Source organism: Camelus ferus, chromosome 6 (assembly GCF_009834535.1).
Source record: "Camelus ferus isolate YT-003-E chromosome 6, BCGSAC_Cfer_1.0, whole genome shotgun sequence".
Taxonomy (NCBI): domain Eukaryota; kingdom Metazoa; phylum Chordata; class Mammalia; order Artiodactyla; family Camelidae; genus Camelus; species Camelus ferus.
The window spans coordinates 45,124,372-45,138,922 of record NC_045701.1 but is presented as its reverse complement, the minus strand read 5'-3'; the positions used below and the strand labels follow the sequence as shown (position 1 = coordinate 45,138,922).

At 34.5% G+C, this 14,551-nt stretch overlaps 2 long non-coding RNA genes across 3 annotated transcripts in view; one reads left to right on the top strand and one right to left on the bottom strand.

The window, feature by feature from the left end:
- Positions 1 to 243: 243 nt before the first annotated feature.
- Positions 244 to 14,551, bottom strand: part of LOC116664250 — a 42,121-nt gene continuing 27,813 nt past the window's right edge. For both annotated transcript variants that reach the window (XR_004320670.1, XR_004320669.1), the window contains exon 2: positions 244 to 1,021. This is a non-coding gene — a long non-coding RNA (uncharacterized LOC116664250). The remainder of the gene's footprint in view (positions 1,022 to 14,551) is intronic.
- Positions 985 to 14,551, top strand: part of LOC106730964 — an 82,954-nt gene continuing 69,387 nt past the window's right edge. Inside the window, exons 1-2 of the long non-coding RNA XR_004320664.1 lie at positions 985 to 1,066; positions 2,545 to 2,614. This is a non-coding gene — a long non-coding RNA (uncharacterized LOC106730964). The remainder of the gene's footprint in view (positions 1,067 to 2,544; positions 2,615 to 14,551) is intronic.

The window sequence follows — 14,551 nt, the reverse complement described above, 5'->3', positions numbered from 1 at the left end:
TCTACATCACCCCATTCTTAAAAACTCTAATGCCATTTGGTTTTCTTTTCTTTTTCAAAAAGTATTTCATGATTATCAAGCACAGCCTGAAATCTGTCCTCTCTCTCCTTGGGTCTTCCTTGCCTGTTTCAGTTTGGTGCAGTTTTTGCTTTGATAGTTCCAACACAAAAGACATGTTTTGGGGGGGTGGGGGGCACTTTCTGTGTTTGTGTATAGATTGGTGTTGTGTTATTTCTCATTTATTTTTTAGGGACTGTATCTTGATTGAACTTTTGACTCAAAAGAGATGTGCGTTCTAAAATTTTGTTTTGTGGTTTTTTTTTTTTTTTTTTTAAATAAAGTACTATGATAGAAGATGAGGTATTTTCTACACCCAAGCCAATTTCCTCATTCCTTTCAGAGTTTCTAGCAAGGGGAGAAAATGAAGAGTTCACACTTCAAACACAGGGAATGAACAGTCTTAGAGGAGTTTATTAAATTTTTAGATGGATGCTAATCCTAACAAGCAAAAGAACAAAGGGAAAAAAAAAACACATGATCCTTTCGTTACTGACCCTCCTGCATTGGTCTCCAACAAGGGTCCTTCTGCCTGGTGTCCCTGGTGCCAAGAGAAAGAGACCGAGTTTAGTTCAGAAGCAAAGGAAAACTTCATTCCTTGATCAGAGTGAAGAGATGAGAGCTCCAAGCACTACACTACATGCTCTCCCCGAAACAAAACAAAACAAAACAAAACAAAACAAAACAAAACAAAACAAAACGCAGCGTGGCTGCTCTGTGAGTTCCTTGGCACTGAGGAGGGGGCGTGCCCCGTCCGCGCAGGCGTATTGTTCACGGCGCCAGAGCGCAGTGCCTGCGCAGCGTCTGCACGCGTCTCGCCGCCGCTGCCGCCATCTTGAGCTGTAGCGTCTGGTGCGGCTCCGCGCTTCCGCCCTTGGCCCCTCCGAGCTGAGGTGTGGGGTGCAGCCTTCGGCACTAGGGACTCTGGTCTGAAGTGCCAGGTGGTGGACTCTGCGTGCGGCCCCTGTGAGCAAGTGAGCCCAGATAAAGCACAAAGGAAAAGAACAAGGTTAGAATTTACTTTACCTTCCAGATTCTACTTTTACTTCCAGGGAATTGTTAATGGGCTGCATGATGTGCACTGATCACTGTGGAAGTTTAAAAAAAAGTATGTAAATTATTAGCCTCACTCCCCTCTCCTCGGCATGGACTAGACATAGTGACTTGGTTCTGTTAACAGAGCGTGACCGAAGTGACTGAGTTATGAGGGTACGTTATAATCCAAGGTGCTTCCACCAGACTGTCTCTGTCTTGGGATAATAACCCTTGGAACTCAGTCTCCAGGTTTTTAGAAACCTGAGGTCCTGTGCCCAGCCCATGTCCTTAACCCACTGAGTCACTTCCGGTCTCTGAGTTTTCCAGGTGAGGCCCTGGATACGGCGGGGCAAGGACAAAAATCCCTGCTGTCCTGTCCAGATTCCTGAACCACGTAATCCTTGTGGGTTGTCTTACATCACTATATTCTCTAGCAGAGTTACTCTGCAGCAGTATATAAATGGACAGATGTGTATGTGCTTTTTATAAAAGAGGACTTTTATTAAGATGTTTCATTAAACCCAGTAAGCAAAATGTATAGTTTTCTCAATAGGCAGTGAAAAGCATTTAGTAAAATGCATCAGTCTCTTCCTTCCTTCCTCTATTTATTTTTAAATACTTTAATTTTTAGAGTTTTAGGTTCACAAATTTTAAAAGGAAGATACAGAAATGTCCCCCGTACTCCCTTCCCTTGTGCATGCACAGCCTCCCCTGTTACCAACATTCCCACCAGAGGAATACATGTTACAATTAGTGACTTACTTTGACACCATTATCACCCAGAGTCCGTAGTTCATTTACAAAATAAGACCTTAATTTTGTTTTATTTATAGAATATATGCATATAGGATCAGCTTTATATAAAACACATTAGTTGTGGGCCTCTATACTTAAGGACTTACATATGTAATTTTAAATTCTTTCCAACTTTCTCCATATTCTGAATTATAGAAACTGAACAAGTATTACATTTTTTGAAAAAACTCAGATTTTACATATTTCCCCAAAATTACAATTCTGTACCAAAAAAAGGAATTTAATAGCCATAGATATTTTTACAAAGATATTTTTATGATTATCCAACCAATTTGCCCTATTTAATAGCTTACTTACATTATAAAATACATGAATAAGTATTTTAAAGTTATGGATTTATGCTATTTTGATTAAGTATGCAATTATTTCTCAAATAAATGAAGAAATAGGAATCAGGGTCATAACATGGCAGGAAATTGAACTAATTATCACCCCAGCATGAAAGTGTTTCAAATGATGCTTTTAGAGTTTGAAAATACTAAGTGTATTTCAAAGTTTTGTTAAAAAATATCATAAACAAGGAAATAAAGGCCAAAAGTACTGCCTGTACTGAGCTTTCTTTGTCTATTTTAATGTGCTTGGAATGAAAACTATTTCTGTTTAGCTGATCAAAGCTGTTTTGGGTTTCTTATTAAGGTGGTAGAGCTTCACCTGTGAATTTTTATAGAAGCCTGGGGAAACACTCAGCAGGATCTAACTTTTTGTTGTAAGTAAAAAACATTTTCCCTCTATGTGAAAGTTTGCTCTTTATTTGGCAGATGGAATCCCCTGGTGAGGTGAGTTTTAGCAAAAAAGATACAATAAAACATACATCTTGAGAATGGAAGGCATCAAAGTGAGGAATGCACAACTGAAGGTTTATTCATTATCCACATTATCAAAAATAATGCTCTCTTTTTGAAGCAGATGATAGAGTTTTGCAAAAGTATGTTTGAATATGAAGCAGTTAGCTTTGTTTTCATTGTATAGGAGTGTTTATGGATCTTATATAATACTAAGTTTAAAACTCCTGATTACATTCTCCCTACTATGTTGATTGATTAGTACACAGTAATAGCAACTATATATCCAATCATATATGGTCGATATGGTAACTGTTAAGACATATAGAATTCAACACATACACATTAGAAAAAAATATGCTTTCAAATTCAAAACAGGATTTGTTTGTTTGTTTTTATTTTCAAATGGAAAAATTGTTTTAAAAATAAAATAAATATTTTGTCAGATGCTTGTGATATTTGTGATATTGTGATGGGTGAATTGTCCCCACCCTAATTCGTAGGTTGAAGTCCTAACCCTTATTACCTCAGAATCTGATCTTACTTGGAAATAGGGTAATGACAGATGTAATTAGTCAATATGAGGTCATAGAGGGTAAGAGGCTGCCGTAATCCTCTATGACTGATGTCCTTACAGAAAGGAGGATTTGGACACACATGCAGGGAGGATACCAGGTGAAGACTGGAATTATGCTGCCACAAGCCAAGAAAGATTAGTGATAGACATGAAAAAGATCCTTCCCCAGTGCCTTCAGAGGAAATATGTCCCTGCTGACAGCTTGATCTCAGATTTCGAGCCTCCAAAACTCAGATGATACATTTTTAGTTTAGCCCTTTGGTCTCTGTTACTTTCTTACAGCAGCCCCAGCAAACATACAGCTACCAACAGAATAAAGTACATGTCAGAGAAAAGTGTTTTTAAAATTTCAGTTTTATGAGTATAAAATAAAGTAGAGGTCAACATCAATAGAGCAAGTTTAGTGTTGATATTTAATCCAAGATGGTTCTGATTGATACATAACCTCTTTCAAAGCACTATCTAATTACACTTGGGCAGATGTAATTACATCCAGAGAATTATTTTATGAGACCCATAGAAGTATATCTGTCAGGGGAAAAAAGTCTTAAAGACTTTATCCAACTTTCAGAATTGATAGATTTTAAACTCTGCATCATTTTATTTGCTGTGACTCAGCACATAGTAAGTATGTCTCTTGCACCAACTTTCCTCTTAAATCATTAAGAATGAAATTTCTTCCATGCCGGTGGGTAGCAACCATGTTAAGAATGAAAAAAGTGCTGATCAAAGGATGAGTTAATCAGCTTCAAATTATTTAAGAAAGATCAATACATTTATTGAAAATGAGCAGTTCACAGCACATGTGAAGATGAATTTTTCTGTGTTATGTGGAGTATCACCATGGGGAACAATTCCACTGAGCTATGGGAATGGTGAGGGGAGGAGGAGGGTGCCTCTTGGGGACCCCTGGTGTGAATAGTTTAATACAAGGTAAAGGATTGATGAGGGACTCAGATTTCTTAGTGTAAGATATTTCTGTTCTAATCAGTACATCATATAACCCTTATTTAAAATTCAGTTTGCAAAAAAATGTGCTCACCAATAGTTATCCATAATTACTTAATAAGATACTGGTAGATATTTCCCAAATCGTCTATTTTAAATGCACTGACAATTTATAAATGCCATATTTATAAAATAGGTGATAAAATTAGTAGAGTCCAAATAATTCTGAGACAAAAGGATATTAAGGTGATCTCTATTCTGCATACAACATTCTCAGTGTAATTTGATAATGTATGATATGATCGTTTGACTAACATAGCTATGCCATCATTTTAATATTCTTATGTATTTGTGTTTGTAAATGGAATTCAGACCTAAAAAGAAGTATAGGAGACTTAGGAGGGCAGGACTAGAAGATAAAATGTCACCACAGTGTTTCCTAAATTTCAAAAGGCAGTTTTCCTCCTTTGATTTCCCTTTATAAGCAATATTTCCTTATATCTTACTTTCTGCCACAAAGATGTTAATAAAAATTGCAGAGTGAGTAGTTTGTTTTTGTTTACTGGCTCCCTGCTTTTAACATTTCTTTGAAGATCAGAAAGATCCTGCTTCTAAAACATTTCATTTTTTGTCAGCTATAGAGATTTATGGTTACTTGCAAATCTGCTCTAAACTTACATCTTTAATCTATGAAGTTTGGTATCTGTGGAAAATCTTTCAAAATTACTTTTACAACTAGAAACTTACAGCACTTCAGCCATTGTCTTCGTTCTGGCTGCTATAACAAAACATAGACTGTGGCCTTTAAACAACAAACACTTCTCACAGTTCTGGAGGCTGGGAAGTCCAAGGTCAAGGTGCAGGATAGTTAGGTTCCTGGCTTTCTTCCTGGTTTTCAGACTGCTGCTGTCTTGCTGTGTCCTCACATAGGGGAGAGAGAGCTCTGGTCTCTTCTTTTTATATGGACACTAATCCCATCATAGCAGCTCCAACCTCATGATCTCATCTAAACCTAATTACCTCCTAAGGCCCCACCTCCAAATACCATCACACTGGATATTTGGTCTTCAACGTATAAATTTTGGAGAACACAAACATTCAGTCCACAACAGCAATCCATGGAGGCCGAGCAGCTCATCTCTTCCGAAATCTCTAAAGATGATTTCATACCATGCGTGAGGCCTTTCGGTAGACCTTGTCTCCCAATGACATTAAATAGACTTCCATTTGTCTGTTTCTTTTCCAGTCTACTCCTGTGCCAACAACAGTTTCCGTCCTTTTCTTTTTCTAGACTAAATTGCACATGCTTTGAGCCCATTAGGATTCCATGGGAGAGCAATACTTCTAGAATTTTTATTTTATTTTTTTTAGTGTTGTCTTTTTACTTAACAATTTACCAAGCTGAAATGATTCACTCAATGCCATCTGAATCCATTAAGAATTTTTATAAGGAAATGGTGGCTATTTCCTTGATCTGTTGCTTGACACTAAAACTGAGTTTTAATTCACTCATGTCACTCAAAGCATTCTTAATTTTATTTTTTTATCAATTGTAGATAACAATTAAATCCAAAAATTTCTAAAAATGTGTTAATTTCTTTCTTCTCTGCTTAAAAAAAAATAAGCAAATTATTTTTGTTTGTGAGTGAGATTACTTTAATATCCTGTCAAACGCAAGCATGGCATATAACCCACCTTCAATTTCCCAACTTCTTTGAAGTTCAGTGAATATATCTTAGACCCTCCAAATGATCACATGCTACAATTTTAACACAATTTTTACACCACCTAATATCGCTAGATGTTTTCGACTTGCCGTAAGTTTCCTCAGGCCTTCTGCCTAGCCCCCAAACTAGTGCCACATATTTTCTTTTTGTAACAACAGAAACTCATATCTGGTATTAATTTCTATATTGGATAGTTTTCCCAAGCTATGTGGCAGTGAAAAAGATGCTAAACTTTCAGCAGCTTACAAAAAAATATTTATTTCTCTATCATGTTACACAATGGTTTAGACTGGCTTCAGTTCTATTCTGCTTCTTCATTCAGGGGTCCGGGCTGCTGGAACACTGCTGGCTATTCTTGTGTTAGAGGGACTGGGGGGAACAGACAGGAGCCCCATGATGGCTTTATCTAGTAGAAAATGGATCACTTTCACCCATTTTTTGTTAAACTAGTGCATGCCCCACAATCAAACATGACATCAGTGGACAAGAAAGTATAATCCTCCCACAAGAAGGGGCAGTACATGTTTTTTACAACATTATAAACTATCAGAGTTGGTATTTTACACTTTTTTCTGTTTTTTTATTGATATAAAATTGACATATAAGATTGTATTAGTTTCAAATATGTAATACAATGACTCAATATTTGTATATATTGCAAAATGATCACCACAATAAATCTAGTTACTGTCCATCACCACATATAGCTACATATTTGTGTGTGTGTGTGTGATGAGAACTTTTAAGATCTACTTTCTTAACCTTCAAATATACAGTACACTAACCATAGTCACATTATATCTCTATGACTTATTTAGCTTATAATTAGAAGTTTGTGCCTTTGACCACCTTCACCTATTTTTCCCACCCCCACCTCAGGAAACAAGCAATCTGTTCTCTATCTATGTGCTCAGTTTTTTTGTTTGTTTGTTTTTTAAGATTCTACCTATCACTGAGAACATAATGGTATTTGTCTTTATCTGATTTATTTCACTTAGCATAATGCCTTCAAGTTTCATCTATATTGTCACAAATGGAAAATTTCCTTTTTTATAGCTGAATAACATTCCTTTGGTTATCTATACCACATTTTCTTTATCCAATCATCTATGAATAGACACCTAGGTAGTTCTCATGTCTTGACTATTGCAAATAATGCTGCAATGAATGTTTACATTTCAATAAACATAATTTACTCAAATCTCCCTGGGCTTGATGTGAGGTGAAAAAGAAATTCATTGCCTATGCTTATCAAGCTTATAGTATTTAATGCATAAGTCAAGTTTACAAACTGAGATAAATACTTTGAGATAAAAAGAAACAATATGATTAAATGTGAATAGAATTTAAATAAAGAATGGAGGGAAGTTTTTCGTTCTGCTATCACAAGGTAACTTTTATAAGAACAACCCTTCTACTAAGTACAGTTAAGACAGCTAGATAAAGTACAAAAACCACCCCTTTGGAGTTATTATAGACTCACAAAGGCAGCTGAGTCTTCAAGAGCCAAGATGCTAGAGAGAAGAGAAATTTTGGTGCACCCAACTTTTTACCAAATTTGCCCTCAAGATTTTGGCTAATTCATAAACAGTCTGTATATAAGGGACCAAAAGGCAAGCAGGAAGTACTGGTAAGTGATTGAAAGATAAACAGTTTTTAATGGTTGTATGAGGCTAAGAAGCAGCTCAGCTTTTCCAAAGTAGCCAAGGTATAAGGATACAAGAATCCAGAGAGAACCAAGGACAAGAAGAATAGTGAATATTGCCTTCATTCTTGAGAAATTTCTTTCTCTCCTTTTTAAAGAAGTTATTTGGTTTTTAAACTTTTTTTCCAGTTTTATTGACATAAAATTGTATAAGTTTAAGGTATACAACATAATGACTTGATATATATCTCTTATTTCACAATGATTACCATAATCACTTTAGTTAACATCCATCACCTCACATAATTACAAATACTTCTCTTGTAATGAGAATTTTATGATCTGCTCTCTCAGTGACTTTCAAATGTACAGTACGGTATTGGTAATTATAGTTACCATGCTGTACATTATATTCTCAGAACTTATTCCTGGAATCTTATAAGAAGTTATCTTATAACTTGCAACTTTGTACCTTTTGATCATCTTCACCTGATTCCCACAACTCCTGTACCCTACTCTGACAATCACCAATCTGTTTTCTGATTCTATGAGCTTTTTTCTTCCATGTATAAGTGAAATCATAGTCTTTCTCTAACTGACTTATTTTACTTAGCATAATGCCCTCAAGCTCCATCCATGTTGCTGCTAATGACAGGATTTTCTTGTTTTCTGTGGCTGAATAGTATTCTAATTATCTTTATCCAATCATCCATTGATGGATATTTAGGTTGTTTCTGTGTTTTGGCTATTGTATGTAATGCTGCATTGAACATGGCAGTGCAATATTTCTTCAGGATAGTGATTTCATTTCTTTCAGATATAAACTCAGAAGGAGAATTATTGGATTGCATGCTACTTCTAATTTTAATTTGTTGACAAAGCTGCATACCGAAATAAAGCTCCATTTCCATATTGGCTGTACCAGTTTTCATTCCCATTAAACAGTGTACAAAGATTCCCTATTCTCCACATCCTCACAAGCACTTATCTCTTGTCTTTTTCACAGTAGCCATTCTAACAGGTGTGAGGTGATATCTCATTGTGGTTTTAATTTGCACTTCCCTGATGACTAGTGAGGATGAGCATCTTTTCAGTTGGCCATTTGAGTATCTTCTTTTGAAAGATATCTATTCAGATCCTTTGCCCAGTGTTGAATTATTTGACTTTTTTTTCCCCTGCTATTGTGTTGTTTGAGTTCCTTGTATATTTTGGACATTAACCTCTTATTAGATGCATAGTTTACAAATATTCTCTCCTATTCTACAGGTTGCATTTTTATTTTATTATTTATTTTTCTGTGCAGAAGCTTTATAGTTTGATGTAGTCTCAGTTGTTTGTTTTTTATTTTGTTGCTTGTGCTTTAAGTGTCAGTATCCAAAAAAAAACCCAAAAAAACAAAAAGCACTGCCAAGATCAGTGTCAAGGAGCATTTCTCCATCTTCTCTTCCAGGATTTTTATAGTTTCATTTCTTACATTTTACTCCTTAATCCATTCTGAGTTATTTTTGTGAGTGAATGTAAGATAGTGGTCTAGTTTTATTCTTTTGCAAGTGAATATCTGATTTTCCCAGCATCATCTATTGAAGAGACTGTTTTTCTCCATTGAGGACTCTTGGGTCCCTTCTCAAATATTAGTTGACTGTATATGCATGTTTATTTCTGGGCTCTTGATTCTGTTTCATTAGTATATATGTTTGCTTTTATGCCAGTAGTGTACATTTTTGATTACTTTAGCTTTTTAATATAGTTTGAAAGTGTGATGCCTTCAGCTTTAGTGCTTCTTTCTCAGAATTGCTTTGGCTGTTTGGTGTTTTTGTTGGGGGTGGGTTCCATACAAATTTTAGGTTTGTTTTTTCTATTTCTGTAAAAATTGTGTTTGCATTAAATCTATAGATAGCTTTAGATTGTTTGGACATTTTAACAATATTTATTCTTCTGATCCATGAGCTTGGGGTACATTTCCATTTGTTTGTGTCTTCAGTTTCTTTTATCAATGTCGTGTAATTCGGTGTAGAGATCTTTCACTTCCATTTCTTAATTGGTAAGCAGAGCAGGGCTGAGAGGCTGCAAAGGGATTTCATTCTCATTATGTAATAGAGAAAATAAGTGGATTTCAGGGTCTTCTAAGAAGGAAGTAATTCAGTTGAGATCCTTGAAAAGCTGCCTTCAAGAATAAGTATATGCTGGGAGCATAACAGTCTGTAACAATGAACAAAACCCACCTTAGCTTAGCTCCCTGCCAGGAGATAGCAAAGCATTTGGTCTTACTCTAACTGCATACCAGAAACAAAAATAGCTACTCTTGGGGAAAAATAACATCCTACAGAATTGCTAATTGTTTTTAACATAATGTCTGATATTCACCCAAAATTTACCAGCCAAGCTAGGACATGGAGCTATGAGAAAAAATTCAATTAAACAGACTCACATTGATTCTCATGAGAGTTATCCCAGATGAATTTAAATATTTGTGAAATTATAATATATACTAGCAAAATTACAAAATTTGGGAGCATAGGAAAAGACTCTAAAGTGTTTTAGGACCCATCATTATTTGGGAAGTGCTAAGAGATCTGATCTAGATTAGATCAGAAACTAGATTAGAATATAGTTTGTCAAGGATTATAATTATTGTAAAATAATGAATGTCTAACTAGATAAAAGACAGTAAATTGAGTAATAATATTTAATTACTCTAGAAGAAGTTAAGTAGAAAAAAATTTTTTTTAAATTTAAAAAGAAGTAAATTAGATTTAAAGTATTTGAAGTGTTGTATTTTACCTTTAACTAGTATACTGATCATTGTGTTCCTTTGTTCAGAAAATATCTTTTGTTACTGTATGTTGAAAAGTTATTGTTTTTATGTTTTTTCCCACTTATTTTAATTAGAACAGGATGTTCATGTTTTCCAGTGTCTCTGGGAATGGGATTGGTAATCAGTTACTGAAGGAGGCATAAAAGAGCAAACCGTAGAATCAAATGCCCTGGTTAGACTCCCTTCTCCACCACTTTGTATGTGGCCTTAAAATATTTAACACTCTATACCTTAGTTTCACCATTTGTAACATGTAGATAATAATAATGATTTTGTGGTAGATTTATTGGGAGTTTTAAATAAGACATCTGTGATGGTTAATTTTATGTGTTAACCTGACTGGGCTAAGAGATGCTGGCATAGCTGGTAAATCATTGTTTCTGATTGTGACCGTGAGGGTGTTTCCAGAAGAGATTAGCATTTACATTGGTAGACTGAGTAAAGAAGATCATCCTCACCAATGCAGGTGAACATCCCCCTCATCTGTGGAGTATCTGAATAGAACAAAAGTGCAGAGGAAGGACAAATTTGCTCTTTTTGCTTAAGCTGAGACACGCATCTCCTCCAGCCCTTAGACATCAGTGTTGCTGGGTCTCAGGCCTTAGAACTCAGATCAGGGCTTACAGTATCCAACCCCTGATGCTCAGGTTTTTGGTCTTGGTCCTCCATTATCAGATCACCTGGTTTTCAGACCATCAGACTCAGACCATTATACCACTAGTTTTCATCATTCTCCAATTTATAGGTGGCACATCATGGACTTCTGTACCTTCATAGTCATGTGAGGCAATTCTTATTATAATAAATATATATATATCCAATTGGTTATGTTTCTCTGGAGAACCTTGACTAATACAGCATCTATATAAAGTGCTAAAAACAAACCCTGGCATAGAATCAGTGCTCTATTATTTACTAGAATAAAATGTGAATTACTTAAAATCTATTTTTAATTTTTGTATTTATATTAGATTATCTAAGTCACTTAGGGATAGAAGAAAAACAAATTTAATACATTTTTAATAAAACACTTCAATATACACAATACAAAACTAATATTCAATCAAATGATTTTTTAGTGAACTGAAATAAAAACAGAAACACAGGTAAGGGCCTTCAAACTTTGGAGTATAGTATATCATGTTTAACAAGAATTTTAAAAGATGACTTTGAAGTTTAAGTATATACCTAAGATGATATTGTTATAGATTCTCAGTCATAAATTAATACTTTAGCTTGAAGAAAGAAGACTTTAAGAAAACCTAAAATGGGTATTTAAAAAGAAAAAAAAATTCCTTTGAATGGGATAACTGCATTCATATTTTGCCAGGCAACTCTAATTCAAATAATTTCAAATGATAAATGCTTAGATAGAAAAGTTATTGACCCAAGCAATCTAGAAATTTCATACAAATGTTGAACATTTTCTGGAGTAATTGGATACACTGTGTATTGTGAAGTAAGTAGATAAGAATACCTCACAAATTTATGGTTCTTTTTTGTTGTTGTTTTGTTTTTATTGTCTTTCATTATTTCTATACATCAGATAGGAAGGAAATTACTTTTCTTTAGTGCATAAAATGCACTGACCCCTAATTGTTGGATTAAAAAGAAAAAGACAAATCCTGCATTCACTGGTTTACAAGAGAAGAACTGGAGATTTGTTGTCTGAGGGGCAGGTTATCTCAATAAAATATTACTGCATTGAGTTTTTCCTAAGGCAGATTTTGCCAGCAGTAACCTGAACCCACTGTTAGGTCTCAGTCCATGCGTTCTTCTCAGATATAACTCAGAATTCTTCAGTAAATGGAGAGGATTTTACTCTTTCTAGATTTAGAAGGATTTGTAGGAAACCTCTAATTGTAAAGAATCAAATTGAACAGAATAATCAATCAATTATTAATTAAAATTGATAGGAGTATCTTCTGATACTATTTAAAAAGTAGTTATTGGCCTAAAAACCTATATTAATTTTTCCAAATTTCACAAAATATGCCTGATTGTGGTTTTGAATGATGATAATTCACTTTTGCAGTAATACCATTTCTCACTGACTTTTGCAAAGCAAATCTTGTATTTTATATGCTTGAAGCCATGTCTCTGTTTCAGTTAATTGAATGACTTAACATGTCTTGCACTGAGTATATGAAATCTAGTTATGCTGGACTTTCCATCTGGCCCCTGCTATGGGAAAAATGCTATTAAACAGTACTGTCATATTGCTCGACACATACCCTCTCTTTTCTATGTTCAAACCACTCTTTCTTTGTTTGGTAGGCTAAACTGGAATGAAAGAACATGAGTTGAATATTTCATGCTGTACTGGTATATATAATTCATGATTAAATTCTTCAAAAAGAAATAGATAAGAAGTACTGAAAGCTATAAATGAAATATTTTTATACTTAACAGAATCAGTGCATGAAGATCTTTTAAGTCTTGTCTGCACTGATACCATGAAGAATTATGAAAAATAACAAGCCACTAAGAAAGCATCAAAGAGAGACAGACGGAAACAAAAAAGAGAAAGAGGCAGAGGAAGAGGTAAACAGAAAAATAGATAACTGTCCATATAAATTGCAGAAATAGTTTCCTCACAAGTAATGTATGAAAATGTTAGCAAGTTTTTGCACAGGGTATTTTAGTCTGTTATTCATTTCTTTTCTGTTTTGGGTGCAAAGGGAATGATCAAGTTATTTTCTCTGTTTTTGTGTTTGTGTTTTTGGTGGGGGGAGGTAATGAGGTTTATTTCTTTCTTTGTTTCTGAATAAAATCACTGGGGATTGAACCAAGGACCTTGTGCATGCTAAGCAGGCACTCTAGCACTGAGCTGTGCCCTCATCTGTGGTCAAGTTTTTAAAAGAAGACATTCTGAAATATCTTCTAAAAAAGCAGAATTAAGGATAACTGGGGTCAACCATTCATTGACTTAATTGTTTATTCATTTATTAATTCCAAAAATCTTTGAGTGCTCACAATTTACCTGCTTTCTGGTGGATGTTAGGCATATAGGGTTTATAAGTGGAATTACCATATAATTTATAATCCAAACTAAGACAATTTGACTGTGATATACATGGTATTGAAGAAACTGGTATAAAATGAAACTGTCTCTGACAAAGCAAGGTATATAAACAACCTATTTATAAGGCTTGCACTTTGACTTTAAGAACTTCAAGTATATCATTGCATATCAATCATGAACATGAAAGTATAATGTGATGTGACACATTTTTAATATGAGCAGGTCCATTATACTACAAGTGTGTATAGGATGGAAATAACCAAATTGTGTGACATCATAAAAATTGTTTGGAGGAAGTAATGTTAAGATGAGGAAAGAGTAATGCTGGTTAAATTAAAACTGTGTAATAATGAAGTCTATGTCTATAAGACATGGTGCCCCTCCAGCCCCAGGCCTGGGGGTGGAGGCCCAGTGCACCCGTTTCATGTCTCTGTAAGACGGGGTGCCTCTCCAGACACATGCCTGGGGTTGGAGTCTAAGTGTACCCGTTTCATGTGTCTTATTAAATGAGTGTACATATGTACACTGGTCTAGGAATCGAATGCACTTGTATCACGTGTCTGTTAAACGAGAGTGCATAATTACACTGGTCTGTGTATGAATATGTATATATAATATGTATAGTGTATGTTATCTATATATACATATATGATATATACACATACATCATATGTATATTATATATGTGTATATCTATCCACATGCCAGTGTATGAATATAAATATATTTATTATATATACTCGTGTCTTGTATGGATATGTATATATATAATATACATATTACATGTATATATTATGTAATATGTACATATGTAATATGTGTATGATATGTGTATATCCATACACATGTTAATGTATGGATATATATGTAATATATACAATATATGTACACATGTCTGTGTATGGATATGTATATATGTAATATGTATATTATATAATGGATGTATGTATATATAATATATGCATGTTTTTAAAATATATGCATATATTATATGATATATATATATTATATATATTATATCAGTGTACATCCACTCCACCAGGCCAGTCTAACTGAGACCTCAGCTCATAGGAGGGACAAATAATCTTTTTTGTGTGTTTCTTTGAGTATAGGGAGATTTATTT